This window comes from Lepus europaeus, chromosome 15 (assembly GCF_033115175.1).
Source record: "Lepus europaeus isolate LE1 chromosome 15, mLepTim1.pri, whole genome shotgun sequence".
Classification (NCBI taxonomy): Eukaryota; Metazoa; Chordata; class Mammalia; order Lagomorpha; family Leporidae; genus Lepus; species Lepus europaeus.
Window position 1 is genome coordinate 34,467,712 of NC_084841.1, and position 23,479 is coordinate 34,491,190.

Consider the following 23,479-nt stretch of genomic DNA (forward strand, 5'->3'; position numbering starts at 1 on the left):
GGGGCCCCCACTTGATTTTTTAGCTTTCTCACTTCTCCTGCATGCACAACTAACGTTATCACATTTCCTTGACAGAGCTTTTTAAAAATAGTAATAAAAAAAAAACACCAGCTCTAAGTTCCTTAATATTTTCTACCAACAACATTCACTAACAATATGCTTGTTGACATTCCATCCTAGGGAAAACAAATGTAACACAGGAGACAATGTTCAGTTTATAGAAGATTCCATTTTTATGGGAGGCAAAGTGTTGTTGGGCCATATTACGCCACTTTCATTGAGATGACACTTCACTCTGAATTGTTCCTGAACTACTGCCACCATGTGAATTTGGCTTGAATGTGCTCACAAGCTAGATGCTTGGTAAAAACCTGAGAGAGGTAGGACCTAGTGCAAGGTAATTACATCACTGGGAGTGCCTACCTTGGATGGGATTAGTGTTCTCATAGAGTTAGTTCTCATGAAGTTGGGTCATAATAAAGTGAGGTCATCTCACTGCTTGCCTCTCTGCACACAACTGTTTCTCTTTAGGCTTCTCTACCATGTTGTAAAATAGCAGAGGAAGACTTCACCCAAGTCTGAAAAGGTGAGGTTTCCTGAACTTGGATTTTCAGCCTCCAAAACAGTGAGCTAAGTAAACCTTCCTTTGTAAAACACAGTCTCACGTATTTTGTTTCAACAGCAGAAAATGGACTAATGCAACCATCAATGGGAAAGTGGTAAACTACAAATGTTCTGTGGGCTACTCTCTCAACTCCATGAGCCCTGTGTATTTTTTTTTCTTCAGCTCCTGGAGTCCTTTAAGTTGGGCCAACTTTCACTTTCCCACTAACAACTGTTTCCTTAGTCACTGTGACTGCCTGCAGTGAAGCAAGGAGAGGGCCAGTGTGGCTGCTCGGTCCCGCCCTGCTGTGAACGTGTGGGAAGGAGTGGCGAGGTAGCAGTAGAGGTAGTGGTAAAGGCAGGAGGAGCTCCAGTTTGCAGCCTCCCTTGAGCACCTGCTTTAAGCAAGATACCCACTGGCATCTCTGAATTATGTCTCCCTTAGGCCATTTCTTTAATCCTTCAAGGAAAGAATGTACACCGGAATGTTTCTTGGGTGGAATCTGAACAATCAGTGGTTTCCCGTTACCTCCTTAGGGCTTTGGAATATGTGTTCTCTGATTGCAAAGACGACTTCATAGCCAGACATACGATGACATTTTTTTTTAAATTGTCAAGCCACATTATGTGGTTGAAGATAAAGAGAACTTACAAAAAACAAAAAACCCTCAAATTATTCCAACTCCTGCAATAAGAAATTTGCAATTTAAGAAAAACTGTTATTGCTTGATAAGCCATACTTTTGCTCTCAAATTCATTTAACTGCTTGACATATCATTTAACACTTAAAATTATTTAATAAAAATCAATTCTAATTAATTATTTAACAATGTAGCTTAATTATTTAATAATATGTGTAGAGCATTACTTCTCTGCGTAGACATGTTTCCCACCAGTACTCAATTAATACTGAAAAGAAATCATTCAGGGCCAGTGCTGTGGCACAGTGGGTTAAAGCCGCTGCCTGTAGCACTGGCATTCCTTATGGACACTGGTTCGAGTCCCAGCTGCTTCACTTCCAATCCAGCTCTCTGCTATGGCTAGCAAGTAATAAAAGGTGGCAAAAGTACTTGGGACCCTGCACCAATGTGGGAGACTGGGAAGAGGCTCCTGGCTCCTCACTTTGAATCAGCTCAGCTCTGGCCTTTGCAATCATTTGAGGAGTGAACCAGTGGATAGAAGACCTCCTTCTGGCTCTGCCTCTGCATAACTCACTCACTCACTCTCTCTCTCTCTTTATTAGACATGCAGAGTTAGACAGTGAGATAGAGAGACAGAGACAAAGGTCTTCCTTCCATTGGTTCACCCCACAAATGGCTGCTACGGCTGGTGCGCTGCACCGATCCATAGCCAGGAGCCAAGTGCTTCTTCCTGGTCTCCCATGCAGGTTCAGGGGCCCAAGCACTTGGGCCATCCTCCATTGCCCTCCTGGACCACAGCAGAGAGCTGGACTGGAAGAGGAGCAACTGGGACTGGAACCTAATACCCATATGGGTTGCCAGCACTGCAGGTGGAGGATTAACTGAGTGAACCATGGCACCAGCCCCTCTGTAACTCTTTTTTTGTTTGAAAGAGTTACAGAGGGGCTATCGGAATAAGATCAAAGTCAGCGAACTCTAAAGGCTTCCATAGCCCTGGCAACTCATGACTAGAGCCTAGGGAGATTACTGACCCCATGAACAGGAGTGTCAAATTGTTAAATCAGCAACAGGAGTCACTGTGTACTTACACCCCATGTGGGATCTGTCCCTAATGTGTCATCTAAAGCCAAGTGATGCTATAACTAGTACTGAAACAGTATTTTTATACTTTGCGTTTCTGTGTGGGCACAAACTGATGAGGTCTTTACTAATTATATACTGAAGTGATCTTCTGTATATAAAGAGAATTGGAAATGAAAAAAAAAAACAACCTGGTGTTAAAATGGAAATGGCATAGAAAATTAATTAATTTGAAAAAAAAATTATGTAGGATCTCTGTCTTTAATGTGCTGTACATTGCTATTTAATGCAATAATTAGTAATCCAATGGTAGTTTTTTCACTTTATGTTGCTATATGGGCAAAATGTTGAAATCTTTACCTAATGTATACTAAACTGATCTTCTGTATACAAAGAGAATTGAAAATGAATCTTTACATGAATGGAAGGGGAAAGGGAGCGGGAAAGGGGAGGGTTGCGGGCGGGAGGGAAGTTATGGGAGGGGGGAAGCCATTGTAACCCATAAGCTATACTTTGGAAATTTATATTCATTAAATAAAAGTTTAATAAAAAAAAAGAAAAAAAATTTTTTTTAAAAAGAAAGTCATTTGATAGCTTTTTATCATAATTTATGATTGACTGAGTCATGAATTAATTTTCTCAGCAATTTAGAGGGCATAATGACCAATAAAAGAAAAATCTAATAACTGCTCAATGTAAAGTGCTGTTCATTAGTAAAACTAATGAAAAGAATTTGATAAATATCCCAGTTAGCTAGATTACATGTTTTCAAATGTGTGCTTGAGCACAAAAAAAAAAAAGGTACATATATCAAGCTTTTAACATTTTCTTTTTGTTTCAAAGTAGCTCCATGATTTGGGGGTTGGTTAGCTCAATACAGAGAACAAAAAGAAAACATACAAAATGGCACTTACCACCGAAGCCAGTACTCATTGCATAATGGTTATAAGCAAGGATATTAATTTTTGTGCTACTCACTTTTGTTTAGCATGAAAACCAAAGCTACTACGTGGACTTGAGGTATACATACAACACATACACAGCTTATGTAAAACACTTTTCCTTAGTCATGTTAAATTTTAAAATATTGGCAAACAAGTATCTGATTTGTATTTTGACTTAATGGAACGAGATAACAATATTCAACTAGGGAGGGCTAAACTGATACCAAAGCTCTTATAAGTTCAAAATGCATTCCTTCCTCTTTGTACTTATCACAGGGTACACAATGTCCTGAGAGCTTTCATTATGAGAAAAATGTCAGTCACAGCTTGAATAACTTTGGAAGGACTAATGAGAAAGTAAATCGGAAGGTGAGACTTCATCTTTGTTTTCAAACAAGTGGTCTTAAATTTTCCTTCTTATAAAGTTTAAATCAATTTACTATAAATATATCTAAATCATTAATTCTGGCAGCTTTCAGGTGAAGTCCAGCACATTGTTTACACAAAAGTCCATAAGAAGTGGTCAGTAGAGATAGTCTGATGTTAAATCATGACATCATCATTTTAGTCCTTGACATAACCCCTCCCCAGTAAGAGCACAGCATGCCTGGATATGCCACTGGTGACCTTTGAGAGCAGTTAGCTTCAAAAACTGAGATATATCTGCTACCGACATGCATTCTTTAACATCTTGTTTATTAGCAAAAACCAGCAGTCCAGCTTTCCTTAGGTCCTCATGTGCTATCTCTTTATAGGATTCTTCTCTAGTTATAGTTCTTCTCTGCCTGGCTGTACTGTCCACAACAACTATTACAAACTCTACATCAGTACAGTCAGTGTTCCAGGAAGAACAAAGAGGTTCTTGGCCACCAATATTTCATGGTAGGAAATATGTATTCTTAATCACTATCTAGTCTACATCGCTTGCCATTTTAGGAGATGTGTGTACAACTTAATTCACAGAAAATGGTAAAGCATGGCATTTTCCCTGCATCATCCAGCCCAACAATTATAACTTTGTGCTCCTGGTGATCGCATTGTCTCCCATCCTGGTGAGGAGAATTCCGTGAGGCCGCCCTGCCTCTGCCAGCACTCACTCACTTGGCTTGCAGACATCACCACTGGGTTGTCTACAAGGAGCCTCCCTCACCTAGCTCCAAGCTCATTCTTTAGTTTATTTATCTGAAACCAGTTCTAGTGTGCTTTACAAGATCAATAACTTATCTTAAATGTGTGCCTTTCTCTCTCGCCAAGTTTTCTGAAGCATTTAGCCAGACCATCAGCTGTTCCAACTATGCTGTCAGATCACTATGGCATGAATATAAGAAAGGCTATTTGCTTTTCTTGCCCATTAAAATTTTAAGAGAGGAAGGGAGACTAGTTTAGCTAAATAATTAAACTTATTTGTCTTTTTATTCACCCTGTATGTTTGAAGGAAGTGAAGGAAGCTGGTTAGTTTTGGGTTCTGAATTTACAAAATCATAACCATTTTCTCCTTTAACAAATGTATTCCCACGCAGACTTCTGCCTTTTTCTGAGAGATCATGCTCCAATTCGCACAGAGGCCAGCCAACAGGCAGCTGACTATGATGGAGATTTCCAAAAAAGCAATCTCTGCCCAGCTCACAAGAAATAGCCTGTGAAGTGTTTCCAAACCAAGGCCGCCAAAGAAACACTGTGCCAGCCAGTTGTGGTCTCCTAGTGTTCAGGGTTCTCAAAGTCTGTCTCTCACAGCAGGCCAAATGCACAATGGACATTTCTGAATTTTCCAGGGTCAAGTTTAGGCATAGACAGGATGAGGTATAGAATGGAAACAGGGAAGAAAGTAAGAAGACACAGAACAATGTAAAGGCATAGGAGCTTGCAGATTAATTGGAAAGTGTTACAGAGATAGGAACAGTTTATATAAGGATGTTAAGAAACAAAAGCTGTGTTTGAGACACTTAGGTTGCAAATGGAGCATTTGTAACAGAGTCTGAATGTTAATCTTTCAAGAAAACATAGTGTGGAGTCTTTAGATGGAAGTTGTATCACTAAGGATGCCAGAGGAGCATGACAAGAAGGAAACAAATAGGAGAGATACCATGGAGGAAAGAATGCTAGGGATTTACTTGGATAGCGTTTGAGACAGATGAGTCAATAAAGATTTAGGTAGAGTAGGAGAAAAAGGCAATGCTAGTTTTGTGGGCTCCCCTCTAATTAATGTGTTTTGACACATAAATGAAAGTTTGTAGATAGTCAGCTCATAACAGTATTACTTTAACTGAGTTGCCAGCAAATTACTATTTTAACATAGACTGATATTTTAATGTTAAATGATATTATAGTCACATTCCTAAGAAGCCTTGTGCCAGGAAAATAATGACATTGAAGAAAGAAGAATAGAAGCTATAGAATTTCACTCACAGAACCAATTTCTCCATTTATGAAAAATTTTCCACTTATCTACACATACACTGATTTCCCTGTTTATCAAGTTTAGATCCCATGGTTATTACTAAAATCAATCTTCTTCATACATTCTTAATTCTGCTGTTTTGCTCTGCTCTCCCCATATTCACTGGAAAACTCATCGTTGGCTAAATCCAACTTTTCACTTCTCTAAAACTGTTACTGAGCAATTTAAAGAAACTGAAAGAAACCAAAAGCATTGACCCCAGAGGCTCCACTAATTACTGTCTTATTGTTCTTCTGTGTTGCCTGGCAAAATACTAGAATTGGTTCTTTATTCTGTCTCCAATTTCTCTCTTCAGATATGTTTTCAATTCATTACAATTAAAACTTCATTTCTAGTAGTGCCACTAATGAACATCATGGCACAAAACCCAATAGTGAAGGCTGTCATCTTGAATTTCTGAGAGTATTGATACAATTGACCATTATTTTGGGACAGGGCATTCTAGCAGTGGCTCTGGTTTCAAGATGGTGCAGTAAAGGAGCAGCTTGGGTCATAAAGCAAGGACAAAGCATGGATTCCTTCTATTGAATAATGAGCCCTGTTAATTCTTCCAACTCCCTAAACTGAACTCAGAGCCTACAAGCACTTTAAAATCCCATAGTAGCAAAGATTACAGGTGTCTATAGTGGTAATGGGGACTGTTAGCCAACTCCTGCTTATTTTTCATTATGGAAGAAGTTTGTCCTGGTTTGGGGCTGATCCCAACTTGGAAGATGAGGTGATAGAGGTGATGTGTTGTTTACCACTCTATGCGGTCAACCTGAATGAGATTCTGCATTCCACAGGGTCTAGGTGAAAAGGATTCTTTATCTGTTTCAGTCTTTTTGTGGGAGGGGTAGGTAATAAACATTAGGCATCTCAAGTCAGCTATCTTGTTGACATCAATGACTCCATATTTCTCTGGCTCTGATCTCCTGAATTTCAGTCCAAAATACGTAACTATATGATCTCTCCACCTAAACAAGTTCCACTTTAAAACATTTTCCAAGCCAAATTATTTCCTTTCCCTAAGCCTATTCTTCTATTCTCTTCTCAGAAAATGTTTCCACATTTACCCTGCTTCTTGGACCCAAAAATTAGGATTTAGCTTCTTTCTCCCACACCTAATCTTTCATGAAAACATGCCAACTCTATTTCAAAAGTGTTTTCTAAATCTAGTCTCATGCACCATTTCCATGATACTGCTGTAAACCAACTTTGTGTTGATTTATAAGCAGGAAACTCTAGTGAGAGCTGGTTAATTGTAGGGTGTGTTCTGCTGTGTAATTTTCTTTACCAGAGTATATCCATACATTTATGTTAGTCTTAAATTCTGCTTTAGAGTTAAATAATACCTTCAAAGTATATCAGAAGTGAAAATTTAAATTTTTTGAATATTAAGAACACGTATTTGTTAACCAGAGCTTTTTGTTATTGAGAGAAAGAGGTAAGGAACAGTTAGCCACCACATTTTCAGGACTTCAGTCAATCCATGTGGTGACAGAGGTTCATGAATGTTTCAGTGACTGGTAGATAATGATGGTGGTAGAAAATGGTCTTGGGCCTTGATGAGCATCAACTGCCAAGTGACAGAGGTTCTAGTTCTGTTTTTGCCAAATAGGCAAGTCACTTAACCTTTGTCTGTGTTCCCTTCTCTGCACTGGGAACACAAAGATTATTATTACAGCAGATCAGTTGTACAGGTAGATCATGAATGTGTACATAAATGTTTTGCATGTTTTTAAGAGACAAAAAAGTTTAAACCCCTAAGTTCCTAAAAAACAACTAAAAGTTACACATCTATTTCTTTTTTCTTTGTATTTTCAAGCAAGTGCATGGTAAATAGAAAAAGTCATAACAGAAAAGAAAAACTTGGGTTGAAAATTAAAGGAAGTCCTCAACTAATTGGTAGTCTGTGCATTCTACCTTACTGTCATGTTACCCAGACTAACACTGACTTCACATTCACTGACCATTTTCACCAGAGGCCAGGCGCTCTAAGTCCTTTACAAAGGTGCCTGTAGCAAGAATAACATTTCTTTCCTTAAAAGCACCTTCAGTTACAACATTTGTATTGTATCAAAGATTCTCCCTTTACTACTTTGGAACTGATGCCAAACATGATACATTGTAAGAATTTTAATTACAGTGCTGTAGCGAAATTAATTGGTAGATTCCATTAATAGAAAAATTTTTAGAAAATTGTTCCCATGGAACTCTGATGAGTTCAGATTTGGGACACACTTTCCCTTTACTCTTGAACTGGTCTTTGCAGATTATTGGAAAATTTCCCAGACTATCAAGTACTCTAAGCTGAGGCTTTATTACTATTATTATTATTATTTATGTAAGGTGAACAAATTTTATGTATTTCATATATCCAGAGTTAAAAGCATAATGATATTTTCCACCCTATCTTCCCTTCCATCCATGCCCCACGCCTCCTCCTCCTCCCTTTATATTTTTTCTTTTAAGTTTTACAATGGCATATGTTAAGCTTATTTTAAAATCACAAGCTTAACCCTCCACCAAATAAAGGATTAACCAAGTAGTAAGTAGAAAAACCACTGTTCCTCAAGAGTAGACAGAGGCTGTAACAATAATCAAATCTCAAAATGCAGATTTCAGTCATATGTGTTACTTTTTGAGCTCTGTATATTGCTATTGATTCATAGATTGCCAAGAAAACTTTAGAACTTAGAATTTCTGCATTATGTGTGTTTAATATATTTAGTTACTCCACATTTTCTATCATTTCAATGTTTACATTTTAATAGCTTCTTACAATTGTTGATTACATAAAAATTCCATAACTAGGACTGGTCATAATCAGCATGAACTTCTACCTTCCTTTACCCAGCATCAAACATTTGCTTCTGTTATGCAAGGAGATGATTTCATAGGTACTCCTGGCTTCCCTATAATGAGCTGTGTGGTTTTCTGAATGCACGTATACATCCGATCCTTTTGTTACCTGTTCTTAGCAATCATGTTGTTTTGTGTCTACTGATTGACCCTGCCATTTATTCCTGCATCACAGTATTTCTACCTCTCCCACGTTTCTACTTAGAATTTATACTGTGCTTGCTTCAAAAAAGATTCTTAAAATACTAAACCCATAAAAATCAGTAAAATTAAAGATATAAAAACAGTGTGCCATGTGCAAACCTTGTACTGATATTTTATCAAAATCAGAAAAAAATTCTGACTTTTGAAACCAAACTTAGCTTTGTGCCCAGCAATAGCTAAGGCATGAAAGGAAACAATGTATTTTGGGACCTCATTTATAAAATGAGGCATCTTATATCATCAGGTGGGATTTATTATTTCCTTTTGTTCAGAAAAAGTGGGCAAAATATTGGTGAAGATTTATTGTAATAAAAATGTTACAAGAACTGCAATGAGATTTGGTGTGCCACAGTCAGACAACTGTCTCAAGAGGACTCACAGGCAGCTCCAGGCTAGTGACTCAATTTCCTTGGCAATCTTGTAACAGCTCCTATTCCACTCTATGACCCAACACAGGCACAGGTCTGACTCACGCTCTAATAACTTCCTTTTTCTACTTTCATCTACTACTCTAGTGTCTGTTCTTTGATAGCCTTTGCTTAGAACTCTGATCTGCTTTTCTCTTTCATTTAATGTCTCTGACAGTCTGCTTTTGTCATTCACTTCTAACATAGACATAGCTGCTTTGGAGTCCAGTGTTAATTCTCAATATAATCATTGTGTCCTAGATTGTAACCTAACACCACTTAGGGGATGTATGTTTTGTCTTTTTTAAAAATTTCATATTAGATGAGAAGCTCTAGAGATGGGGTGACTAGGTTAAAATGATATTTTGCTATTGATTTTGTAGCCATATCCTTGGGCCTCCTTTTCTTCATTTATAAAGTAAAGGCAATCATAGCATCTCCATCATATTGTTATCAGGATTAAAATAGTGAAGACATACGAGATTTCCATGATGAATATATGCTATGTAGGTACTGCATTAATTATAATAATCATTACAGCATTTAGATAAAGACTCCACAATAGTCTCTAGAATACAATTCTAGTGGGAACCAAGCCATAGATTCTTATGCACAGGTATCACAAAGGCTGTTATAGCCCTGCCAATATAGAAGAGATTGTTTTCACTGGTTTGATAGTCTTTACTATCAACTATTGTAGGTGTATCTGGTGACAGTCTTTCCTGGAAGGCTACTCAGGGGCAAATGACCCCATTTCTCTTAGAGTACCTGCAAGTCACATGCTTCCTCTCTGGAATGGCCAGTATCCAATAACTGACAGACACAGGGGTATAAAAGCCCAGCCTCCTTATCTCACAGCAGTGCAAGACAAGGCACATTTATGCTTCACAATTCCATGAGGGTTCAGGTTGAGGATAGACTTGACCCGATCTCATCTCTTTGCTGATTAGCTTTCATTTACTATCTTGCTCCCCTTAGCACCACAAAAGATTTTCCTGAGAAGATATTCTTAATAAGTCAAGATTTTGCATGCAAAATTCCCTCACACTTTGATGAAGATCCTAAGAGCAAGAACAATGCAACATATGTGTGCTGATATGGAAAGATTTAAGGATTATGAAGTGATAATGCCAACTACAGAAAAATGTGTACGGAAGAGATACACTGATGTTGACCATGGGAAGATACCAGAACAGGGGAGAAAACATGTTTCCAGGGGACAAATGGAGAGCTTTCAGTGCAAAGTCTACACAAAGAAAACTCATTGCAGCTGCAAAGACTATATATATAGCAGCTGGCAAGAAGCCAGGCAACTTTCATATCCAACAGCTCGTGGGGACACCATCTTCTCAGAGTGAGGTGAAAGGACTCTGCAGCACCCCACATACCACCAATGATCTTGTCTGATGGCGAACCCTGTGGGTTCCTTTGAGTGCAACCTGAAGAGCTGGCAGGTATCAGGCAGCCTGCTTAACTCCTCAAAGCAATGCTTCCTCCCTTCCCCCAAACAAGGCACCCGGCATCTGGTGGAAGTTGGGGGGAAAGCACCACCTTCTTGGAATAAGGCACGTGGAGGCTGCTACAGCCCGTGTGCCACTGGTGGATTTGGTCTGTGGGAGAAATCTGTGGTCCAGCCTGGAGAACTGGCAGAGAGCAGGTTACCTAGTAAATGCCATGAAGGGAGAAGGGAGAGCATGTTGCTCTCCACCCCTCCCCACAACCAAACACTGGACCTAGCTTCCCAGGATAGGCACTTACCAATTTCTGTCAGGCAGGCAGCTGGCTTCAGGGCTGGGGTGGCTATCTCCATGGATAGGGAGGCTCCCTCTATGACTATGGGAGCCCTGCACCTGTGGCTGTGGGAATCCTGTGACTGTGCAATAGGCTGGAAAGCTGAAAAGGGTGTGAGGTGTTGTTGGGTCTTTGGGCAATCACTCTAGAAGCTCAGAAACCCCAGAGGGCTTGAAAGGTTATTGTGGGGTTCATGCAAATGAGTGGATGCTGTGTGCAGGCAGTGTTAGCTCACCTTAGGAAGCTGGGTCACCTTGGCATCGAGAAACGCTAACTGTGAACACTCCTACCAGCATTATCATCCCCTCCTATCTACTGATAATAGGAGATTTACAGCACTTAACATGAATGTCAGCCTGGATTCTTGCCCCACTCACAAACTCCAAAGGTCCCTGGACCTACAAAGCTCACACATCTGGGTGTCTGTAAAGGTATAGGCATTCCAGCAAGCCATAAAGATACATTTCCAAAAAGAAAAGTTTTAAGAGGAAACCCCAATAAATGATTCTGAAATACATAAAAATAAGCATAGAAACACACAAGAAACCTAAACAAGGAAGATAATATGACTCACCAAAAGGAACACAATAATGTTTTAATATTAGACTGTAAAGAGGAGATTAACAAAATGTCTGAAAAGGCATTCAAAAGAATGATTATAAGATTACTGAAAAACACAAAGAAGCAATTACATAAGTTTAAAAAAATCCATACATTACATGAATGAAAAATTATGCTGGGAGAAACAGATGCTAATGAAAAATCAAACTGAAATGTTAGAAATGAAGATGTTAAATAAAAAAACACAGTGAAAAGCATTAACAACAGACTCAATGAGGCAGAACAAAGAATATCCAAGTTAGAAGACAAATTTTTGGGAAATATCTCAGTCAGATACCCCCCAAAAAACTCAAGAAAACCTGAAAACAGTGTTTGAGATCTATAGTATATTATGAAGAGGCCAAATAAATGTGTTAGGAGTTGCTGAATGCATGGAAAAACAAAATGGCATAGAAGGCTTATTTGGTGAAATAATAGCAGAAAATTTCCCTAATTTTTATAAAGAAATGGACACTCCACTAAGGAATCACATAGAATCCTGAATAGATATGGTCAGAAAAGAGCTTCACCATGACACATTATATTCAAATTTTCAAAGGAAAAACATACAGAAAGAGTCATAAAATGTGCAAGAAAGAAATGCCAGATTACTTTATTTAAGGAACTCCAATAAGATTGAAAGTAGATTTCTCATAAGAACCCTGTAAACTAGGAAAGAATAGATATATAGTCCAAGTTCTAAAAGAAAAAAAAATGTCAATCCAGAAAACTGTACCAAGTGAAGCTCTCATTTATATATGAAGGTGAAATAAAGATCTTGCAAAACAAACAGAAACTGAAAAAAACTGTCGCTACCTGACCACTTCACAAATGATTAAGAATGTGCTACACAGATACAGAGAAAGATAATTAGTATCATGAAAGAATGTGAAGGTAGAAAACATCTTAGCAAAAGTACAAAGGAAATCTAAAACAAGGCAATATTTATGGAAAACTGACAGGAATGTCATTAATTTTCAATGATAATCTTGACTGTAAATGAATTAAATATTCTAATTAAAAGATACAGACTGGCTGAATGGATTAAAAAACAAAAACCCATATATGCTGCCTACAAGAAACACAACTCACCTACAAAGATACACACAGATTGAAAGTGTAAGGATAGAAAAAGACATTCTCTGCCAATGGAACTAAAAAATAAACATAAGTAGCCATCCTAATATCAGACAAAATAGATCCTAATATAAAAATTGCTAAGAGACAAAGAGGGGCATTATGTAATGATTAAGGGATCAATTCAACAAGAAGATGTGACTATGGTAAATGTATATGCATCCAATACTAGGGCACTCAGCTGTTTAAAATAAATGTTAATGGATCTAAAGGGATACAGAGCTTCCAATACAACAATAGGGGACTTCAACATCCCACTTGCATCAATGGACAGATCAACTAGATAAAAAAATCAACAAAGATACAATACAGCTAATATATACTACTAACCAAATGGACTGAACTGATATCTACAGAATGCTTCATCACACAGCTGCAAGATACATATTCATTTCATCAGTGCATGGAACTTTCTCTAGGATAGACTATATGGTAGGCCATAAAGCAAGTCTCAACAAACTCAAAGAGCCTTAACACAATTCATGCATCTTTTCTGACCACAATGGAATGAAGCTAGAAATTAACAACATAAGAAACTGTAGAAAATATGCAAATACACGAAGATTGAACAACATGTTTCTGAATGAACAGTGAACCATAGAAGAAATCAAAAGAGAAATAAAAATACCTAGAAATGAATGAAAATGACAGCAAAACATATAAAAACTTGTGGGATACAGGAAAAGCAGTATTAAGAGGAAAGTTTACAGCAATTAGTGCCTACATCAAGAAGTTGGAAAGGTATAAAATAAATGATCTAACAATGCATCTCAACGACCTAGAAACACAAGAGCAAACCAAAGTTCAAATTAGTAGATGGAAAGAAATAATAAAAATTAGAGAGGAAATAAAAATGAAAAAAGTCATAGAAAGTATCAGTGAAATGAAGAGCCATTTTTTTTATGATATTTATATTTATTAAGTTGTGCTCTGAAGCAGAATGTGTTAGATGCTAGTCATTCTGCCCACACTGAGAAAGATGGAAGTGTGAGGGAACCTGCCCATGTGGCCATCATCCCCATCTTTCTCTTGTTTTCTAACCTTGTCCTCCTGATTCTGATAAGGATATAAGGATTGGATTGGATTTTTGTGTGCACTCCTATACATCTCCTTTTTTGGCCCAAGTTCTCATCCCACTGCTTATCACCAACAACCACCCCAGGAGAATTCCCTCTCTGGTTTCTCCCATCTTCCACACTAATGAAAGGGACATAGCAACTCTGGTTACCTCCTATTCATGCAGAGATAGAAGTGATGTGAAAGGATTTTATAAAATGGGTTAGTTTAGGGCCAGTGCTGTGGTGTAGCGGGTTAATCCTCTGCCTGTGGCACCGGCATCGCATATGGGAGCCGGTTCTAGTCCTGGCTGCTCCTCTTCCAATCCAGCTCTCTGCTAATGAAGAGCCATTTTTTGAAACAATAAAACTGATAAATTGTTAGTGGAACTAACCATAAAAAGAGGGAGAGAAATCAAATTAACAAAATCAGAGATCAAAAAGAGCTGTTACAACAGATACCTCAGAAATAAAAATAACCACCAGGAATTGCTACAAATAATATACCAACATATTAGAAAATCTAGAAGAAATACAGAGATTTCTGGACACATACAACTTACCAAAATTGAGGCAGGTAGACACAGAAAACTTAAATAGACTGATAACCAAAACAGAGAGTGAATCAGTAATAAAGACCCTCTCCACAAAGCAAAGCCCAGAACCATATGGCTTCACTGCTGAATTCTACCAAGCTTTTAAAGAACTAATCTAAATTCTCAAAACTATTCAAAACCATCAAAATGGAGGGAATTCTCCCAAACTCCTTCTATGAGTCCAACATTACCTTAATTCCAAAACTGGAAACAGATACAACAAAGAGAACTATAGACCAATATCCCTGATGAATACAGATGAGTGAAAATACTCAACAAAATACTAGCAAATTAAATCAACAATATATCAAAAGTCATCCACTTGGACTAAGTGAGATTCATTCCAGGGGTGCAGGGCAGGGGGACTTCAACATGCAGAAATTAATGGTCGTGATACATCATATTAGCAAACTGAAGAATAAAAATCATATGATTTTCTAAATGTAGACAGATAAAGAATTTGATAAATACAATATCCTTTCATAATAAAAACCTTGAGGAATTGGGTTTTGAAGGAACATACCTCAACACAATCAAGGCATATATGACAATTCCACAGCCAGTATCATAATGAATGGAAAAAAGCTAGAAGCATTTTCACTAAGATTAAGAAACAGACAAGGATACCAACTCGCTATTGTTATTCAATATAGTTCTGGAAGTTTCAGCCAGAGCCAGTAGGTAAGGAAACAAAGGGATCCAAATTGGAAAATAAGAAGTTAAATTATCCCTGTTTGCAGATGACACGATGCTATATACAGGAGAACCAAGATCACTGGAATTCAAAGAGGATTTGGCACAGTGGCAGAATATAAAATTAACAGAAAAATTCAATGGCATTTGTATACACAGAAATGCTATGGCTGGGAAAGAACTTGTAAGATCAGTCCCACTTCCAATAGCTACAAAAACATTGAAATACCTTGGAATAAATTTAACCAAGGATATAAAAGGCCTCTGCAATGAAAATCATAAAACATTAAGGAAAGAAATAGAAGAAACAAGAAAGGGAAAACCTTCCACATTCATGGACTGGAAGAATTAATATCACCAAAGTGCCCATACTACCCAAAGCAATTGGTAGATTCAATGTGATCCCAATCAAAAAACCAACATTCTTCTTGGATCTACAAAAAAAATGAACATATTCATGTGCAAACACAAGAGACATCTAATAGGCAGCAATTTTATACAATAAAAACAGTGCTGGAGGCATCACAATAACAGATTTCCAGACACATTACAGGGAAGTTATAATAAAAACATCCTGACTGGCACAAAAGAACACGTTAAACAGTGTAACAGAATAGAAGCCATAGAAATTAATCCACACATCTACAATCAACTCATCTTTGCAAAATGAGCTAAAATCACTACCTGGAGAAAGGCCAGTCTCTTCAACAAATTTTTAAGAGAATTGGATCTCCTCATTCAGAAGTATGAAACAAGACCCCTATCTTACACCCTATAGAAAAATCAAATCACAATGATAAAGAATATAAATCTAAAACCTGAAACCATCAAATTACTAGAGGAAAATATAGGGGAGAACATTTCAGGACATTAGCATAGGCAAAGATTTCTTGAATAAGCCTCTAGAAGCACAGGCAACAGAAGCAAAAATAGACAAATGGTATTACATCAAGCTTATAAGATTCTGTACCGAAAAGGAATCGCCCAAAGTTTAAGAGGCAAGTGACAGAATGGGATAAAATATTTACAAACTATTCATCTGGTAACGAATTGATATTTAGAGTACATAAGGAACTGAAGAACTCAACAACAATAAAACAAGCAATCCAGTTAAGGAATGGGCAAAGGAACAGGCATTTTTCAAAGGATGAAATACAAATGGCCCACAGATGCCCGTAAAAAAAGCTCAGGATCATTAGCCATGAGGGAAATGCAAATAAAAATCGCAATGAGGTTTCACCTCACTCCAGTTAGATTTGCAGGATTGGATTATACTGGATCCAAAACCTCTTTACATTATTTAAACATTCAATGTGTTCATTTTGCACACTATACGAGCATATATTGATATATTAAAAATAAAGATTAAAAATACTGTTTTTCAAAATAGCAATATTGTTCCCAAAACATTTTAACATATTTTAGGAAAATTATTTTCTAAAACAAACACTCATGAATAAATGGTTTTTATAGTTTTATAATTATTTTATAATTTCATTAATTCTGACTCAATAAAAATAGGTGAATTCACACATCTGCTTCAAATTTAAATCAGCCCTAGCTATGGAGAGGTGGTCTCCTAATGTCTTCTGCAAGACAGGAAGCAATTACAGATCAACACAATGAAAAATGAAAACTAAATGACCATCTCAATAAAAGTAGAAAAAGCACTTGACACAAAAAACCCTCATTAGATGCAGTAGGAATGAATCTTAACACAATAAAGACCATTTTATGATAAACTGGTAGCTAGCATCATTCAACAGTACAAAGTTGCAAACTTTTCCCCTGAGGTCAGGGAGAAGATTAGAATGCCCACTTTCACCACTTCTTTTCAACAGAGTACTGAATTCCTAGCCAGAGAAATTAGCCGATAAATAAAAGATACCCAATAAGAAACAAATAAGTAAAATAATCTCACAGTTGCACAAATAGGGAATCCTGAAGGCTTTACTAAAAGATTAGAAATGATAAAATTTAGTCATGTAGGGCCGGCGCCGTGGCTTAACAGGCTAATCCTCTGCCTTGCGGCACTAGCACACCGGGTTCTAGTCCCGGTTGGGGCACCGGATTCTATCCCGGTTGCCCCTCTTCCAGGCCAGCTCTCTGCTATGGCCTGGGAAGGCAGTGGAGGATGGCCCAAATCTTTGGGCCCTGCACCTGCATGGGAGACCAGGAGAAGCACCTGGCTCCTGGCTTCAGATCAGCGAGATGCGCTGGCCGCAGCGGCCATTGGAGGGTGAACCAACGGCAAAAAGGAAGACCTTTCTCTCTGTCTCTCTCTCACTATCCACTCTGCCTGTCCAAAAAAAAAAAAAAAAATTTAGTCATGTTATAGGATATGAAATCAAAATGTAAAAGTCAGTAGCATTTCCATACACAAATAATTAACCACCCAAGAAGGAAATTAAGGATGTAAACTCATTTATAATAGCAATAAAAACTAAATACTTAAGTACAAATTTAACTAAGGAGTTAAAAAGCTGTATAATGAAAATTATAAAACATTGATGAAGAAAACACAAATGCAAAGAAATCCTACGTTCATTTGTTGGAAGAATATTGTTTTAAAATATCCAATCTACCCAGAGAAATCTATAGATTCATGCAGTCCCTACTAAAATTCCAGTGTCATTTTTTTCATAGGACTGGAAAAAATAGTCCTTAAAATTATATAAAATCATAGAAGACTGAGCAAAGGAACTAATCTGGACACATCACACTCCCTGATTTCAAAAATTATATATACAAAGAATTGTAATCAAAATAATTAGGTGCTGGTACAAAGAACAATTACATTAACCAATAGAATAGGATAGAAAACCCAGAAATTATCTTACTCTTTATGGTAAATTGACTTTTGACAAAGGTGCCAAGAACACACAATGGGGAAAGGACAGTCCCTTCAATAAATGTTGTTAGGAAAACAATCTTCAACTGTCGAAAATGAAATTAGACCCTTATCTTACATATATAGGAAAATCAACTCAAAAGAGATTAAAAGCTTTATGACCTGAAACTCTAAAACTACTAGGAGAAAACATAGGGGGGACACTTCATGATACAGATCAGGGCAATGAAAATTTTTATTTATTTTTTTTGACAGGCAGAGTGGACAGTGAGAGAGAGACAGAGAGAAAGGTCTTCCTTTTACCATTGGTTCACCCTCCAATGGCCGCTGCGGCCAGTGTGCCACGCTGATCCGAAGGCAGGAGCCAGGTACTTCTCCTGGTCTCCCATGGGGTGCACCCTCCCAAAGCAGTCAACAAAAGCAGAAATAAACAAATGGAATTGCATATAACTAAAAAGCTTCTGAAATAATCAACAAAATGAACAGGGGTTGACATTGTGGCATAACAGGTTAGCCACTGCCTTCCAGCACAGGCATACCATAAATTGGAGTGCCAGTAGCTGTTGTGGCCATGTGGGGAATAAACCAGTGGACTATAGAGCTTTTTCTCTGTCTCTCCCTTTAATTATGTTGCTTTTTCAAAATAAAAAAAATTTATCTTTACTTTTAAAATCAAAAGATTTATTTTTGAAAGCCTGAATGAGAGATAGAATTAGAAAGAGAATTAGAGAGAGAATGTAATAGGCAAAGTTTACTGAGTTTTAGTAAAGCATCAAAAATATAATTATTAGAAATATTAAACTTCTCTTTTTGTTTTCCTTTGTAATTTAAATTTACTATTACTATTTTTGGTAAATAATAATTGCATATTTTATAGGCTGCAAAGGGATGCTTGGACATATTTATGCAACGTGGCATGAATAAATCAAGTTCATTAATATATCACATAACTTGCCAATCACTTTTTAGAAGACATTTGAAATTTAGTCTTAGTTACTTCATTATCTACATGTGACTGTGAGTATGTTTACGTGTGTATTGACCATAGTCCTCTTGCTCTGCAATAATCTCAAAACTTTCTCCCTGTATCTGAAACATTATAGCCTTGGGTTAATAAATCCCCAGTCCTTCCTCTCAACCTTCCAGCCTCTGGTAGTTATTGTGCTACCTCTACTACTTCCACTATTTTTGCACCATCAGTTCAAGTGTCAACATTGTACAAATGAAAACAACCTTTTAGGATTATTATGAAGGTAGTTTTTACTTGAAGTGTCCAGGGAGTCCTAGCAGCAAGGGGGACCAACTTTGTGAGCTGCTACACTAGCATATTATCTGAATCTGGGTAATACACTATTTTTTTAAAAGATTAATTTATTTGAAAGTCAGAGTTACACAGAGAGAGGAGAGGCAGAGAGAGGGAGGTCTTTCATCTGCTGGGTCACTCTCCAATTGGCCGCAATGGCCAGAGCTGTGCTGATCCGAAGCCAGGAGCTTCTTCTGGGTCTCCCACGTGGGTGCAGGGTCCCAAGGACTGGGGCCATCTTCTACCACTTTCCCAGGCCATAGCAGAGAGCTGGATCGGAAGAGGAGCAGCCAGGTCTCGACCTGGCGCCCCTATGGGATGTCAGCGTTTCAGGCCAGGGCGTTAACCTGCTGCACCACAACGCCGGCCCCATTTATACATTATTTAAACAGAGGTTCTCAAAAGTGACAGTTTATATTTGATAAAATGAGCAAAGAATTATTCCACACAAAACTTAACTGTGGTGAATCCCTGAGAATACACACAAGCAAAATTTGCCGCCAAACTCAAGATGGATCTGTGGTCTCAACAGAGTCCTGAGTACTGTGCATTTTATTGTACACTTTTTTTCTTTCAATTTCATTTTAGCTTATGCCACTCTGTCCCTGCCTAAAATTTTATTAAAGCTGTCTAAAAAGGTAATTAACTTTTGCAATTTGCTATCTCTGTTTTCTCCCCACTTTTCTCTGGTCCCCCTTATTTAGTAATGACTCCTGTATCTCCCTTTACTGTCAAAATCAGTAAGAACGATAACTTCTTACTCTCATAGATTAAGTTATGCTACCTGTCATTAACATTTAACATTAATCCCTAAATTTCATGTCTCTCAGTTGCTTAACATTACAACTCAATCCAAAAATCTACTCCACCAGGGTTAAAACTGACACAGTTAAGTCTTTCTTCAGCCTAAGGCAAAATTATAAATTAAGAAATAACACTTTAAAAAAAAAAACAGAAGTCAATAATAACTCAAGACAGAAGCTTGTGCCTTGTAAAAGAGTACAGAAAGTACTTGTACCAAAGTTACTAACCAAGCACTGTGCCAATCATTTTTGGTTAAGAGGGCACGTTGCAGCCCATAAATATTCCTCAGAGCCTCAGAAACAGGCTTGCCGATTTGATAAACAGTGGAAAAATAGTCACTTCATTCTGAGAAGTTCATGACTATCTGAGGAAAGCTCTAGACTTCAGGATGATATACCTATCTCAAAGTTTTTTTTTCCTACTTCAAGTGTTTTTAAAACAGCATTTCTTTATGTAGGGAAAGCTTCTTTATAAAACTGTGTTGTAAGTATTAGAGCAATTAAGCAGAGAAAGGGATACAGGGCATCCAACTTGGAAGGAGGAAGTAAAAATGTTCTATTTACAGATAATATGACCCTGTAAAAGGAAAACCCTGGAGACTTCATGGGAAAACAATCTAATGAAACTAAAACAAATGTAGTAAGTTGAAGGATATAAAATCAAGATACAAAAGAAGAATTTATATATGCTAATAGTGAGCTATCTGAAAATAAATTTAGAGAATAATCCCATTTATAGTAACTACAAAGAAAATACCTAGCAATAAATTTGATCAAAGAGGTGAAATAAATAAACTATATAACATCGATGAAAGAAATGGAAGAAAATAAATACAAATAAGATAGATATCTCACATTCAGGGGTTGGAAGAACTGACACTGAAAAAATATCCATACTATACAAAGTGATCTACAAACCCAAAAATACAAATATTGTTTCTCAAAGAAGTAGGGGGAAATCTTAAAATTCATATGGGATTTATGATGTATATTCTTAAGATACAGTTAACTTGCATAAATATTAGCAAGCAATTTGAATTCTGTCGACAGTGATAAATAATACATTTTTATGCTCTCTATTGTCTTTAATATATATATATATGTATGTATATATATCAGAAAGAAAGCAAAGTAATAGATTTTCCTTTTCAATTCCTCCAGAAGCCTTGTGTTAACACAATTCAGTAATGTATTAGATACCAACTAGACATAAGATACCATGCTCGGGCCCATAAGAAAAGAACACAGTATGGGGCCAGCGCTGTGGCACAGCAGGTTAAAGCCTTGGCTGAAGCAAAAGAAACAGAACACAGTATGATTTCTACCATCTAGATACACACAACTGGGAAAAGGAAAAACATTGAAAATGTATGAGACAAAATGGAATATGATAAATTATAATAAAAACAAAAAGCTCATGGAAATAGTAAGATTAATTCTTTTGGAGGAATCATTTAATGTTTCTTAGAGAAATAGAATTTGAGCAGGACCTAGAAATTGAAAAAAAACCTCACAGATCATGGAGATAGAGAGGAAATTCTAAGTGAAAAGCTATGAATATGGAGAAAGTATTATTAGTGTCATGGTAACAAGGAGTCTTTTGGTAATACATGCCTGGTACATAGCAATGTAGAATAGTTATCTATTGTTTGAACAGTAAATGAAAGTAGAAATGAATTATATAGAAAGGAAGTGGCCCAGGTGACAGTTCATCTACTCCTACCAAAATGATGTGAATAAACTCAGCAAAAAATTGTTAAGTGTGAACCCAAGTGATACTCAAATGTTGGCATCTGGTTCCCAGCGTTCCTTTGAAGAATTCATATTTTGCAACTTTGAAATCTTGCTTTGGCCCAAGAATTTTGGATCAGATAATTAACAGATACCCTTGTGAGATAAATGTGGCATAGTTTTAAGGTTTTACTTATTTTTGAAACAAGCTTATAATTGTCCAATTCATAAAATCACATAGGTCAAGTCTTTCTCACCTACACTGACAGAATCCTCATAAAGTATCTCCTAAAGACTCTATCTCTTAATACAAGTAGTATCACGTTGATTCACTTTCAACACATGAATTTGGGGAGACACAGTCAAACCATAGAACATGAACTATGTAAGACATAGAAAGATGTGATTTATAGCATCTTAGTTGGTCTATGCTATGGCTTCCAAAAAGAGAGGAGGGCCAGAGCAGCAGTCCTTGTCCTCAACAATCATTTGAATATGGCAGTCAAGAACATGAGTGTAATAGCTTGGGCTATGTAACAGCTACATGTTCTCAGTTTTAGAAAACTAAATATTTGAAAAGGAATATCAAAGCAAGCCTAGATGCCCATTTAATACACCTGGGTCCCACCCAGTAGGTTTACAGACTTAACCAGGGAAATGGGGTTCCTTGTTACTAACCTGGCAATTTTCCAATTAAACATATCTGGGTTTTATTCAGGAAAAAATAATCTATTCTTTGAAGATGACAGCTAGATATACATATTTTGAAAAAGCTTCCCAGGAGATTTGAAAGCCACACCTACTTAAACACAGGACTTGAGCTAGGCAGAAGTATTATATATTATATATATATGTATTATATATATTTACATATAAATGATGCTTAGCTAATTCTATGTGCCTTTTCTGTGCTGTTTTATCTACAGAGGGAAGTGAAGATCTATAGCATTTTGATGGCTTTGTGAGGGAACAGGAAAAAAGAAAAAATGGGCTTACCAATGGATTCCCTGAGTAGAACCAAGCATTGCATATACAAGGTTCTAGGCCCAATCATTTCTCTAGGGTAGAATTGGGGGAGAAGCAAGGGGATGATCCTGTATGTAATCTGTTTATAATCTGCTCTGGATATAAATGTAAGGAAAAGCCATTTCAGCAGTTCAGGCTAACAAAGACTTTCTGCTTAGCAGTGTCAGCAGGGATTCTGTAGCTCTCACTGGCAATAATATATAACAGAGCTTCTGGTTTTCCCCCAATGGCCATTACCAAAAAAGCTAAAGTAGAAGTCGGATCTTCTATATAAGGAGAATTGGTAATAGCAAAAGGCGGCTCTACATTGGGATGTGGAGAACTGATTCACTGGAGTTGAAAGCTATACCAAACAATTCTTATATTCTTGCTATAAAAAATATTTAATCCACCAATAAAATTTGAGGTAGTAGAAGTTCACTACTTTCTCACAGTCTTACTACTTGTTTAAAATGAAAGCCAATCTCAAGTAAACATTTTTCACAAATATATTCTTTAAATATTCATTAATAAAATTAATAAATCTGTTCTGTAAACTTGATAAAGTTCCACTTCTCTCTTCTTTAAGATACTCTAGGAATACCAGAGTTTCACTTGGTATAGATTCCCATGTCTGTGTTTTCTAGTAGACATGTGGCAAACAGATATCCCAGAACCAAAGGAGGGGCATGGGCTTTATTAGGGAATAAAGCACTGGGTGCTAGTCCAGTGG

The 23,479-nt window shown here is 37.1% G+C and overlaps 1 pseudogene; it reads right to left on the reverse strand.

Moving 5' to 3' along the window:
* Positions 1–3,827: 3,827 nt before the first annotated feature.
* Positions 3,828–7,681, reverse strand: LOC133774268 (ADP-ribosylation factor-like protein 5A; annotated as a pseudogene).
* Positions 7,682–23,479: the final 15,798 nt, after the last annotated feature.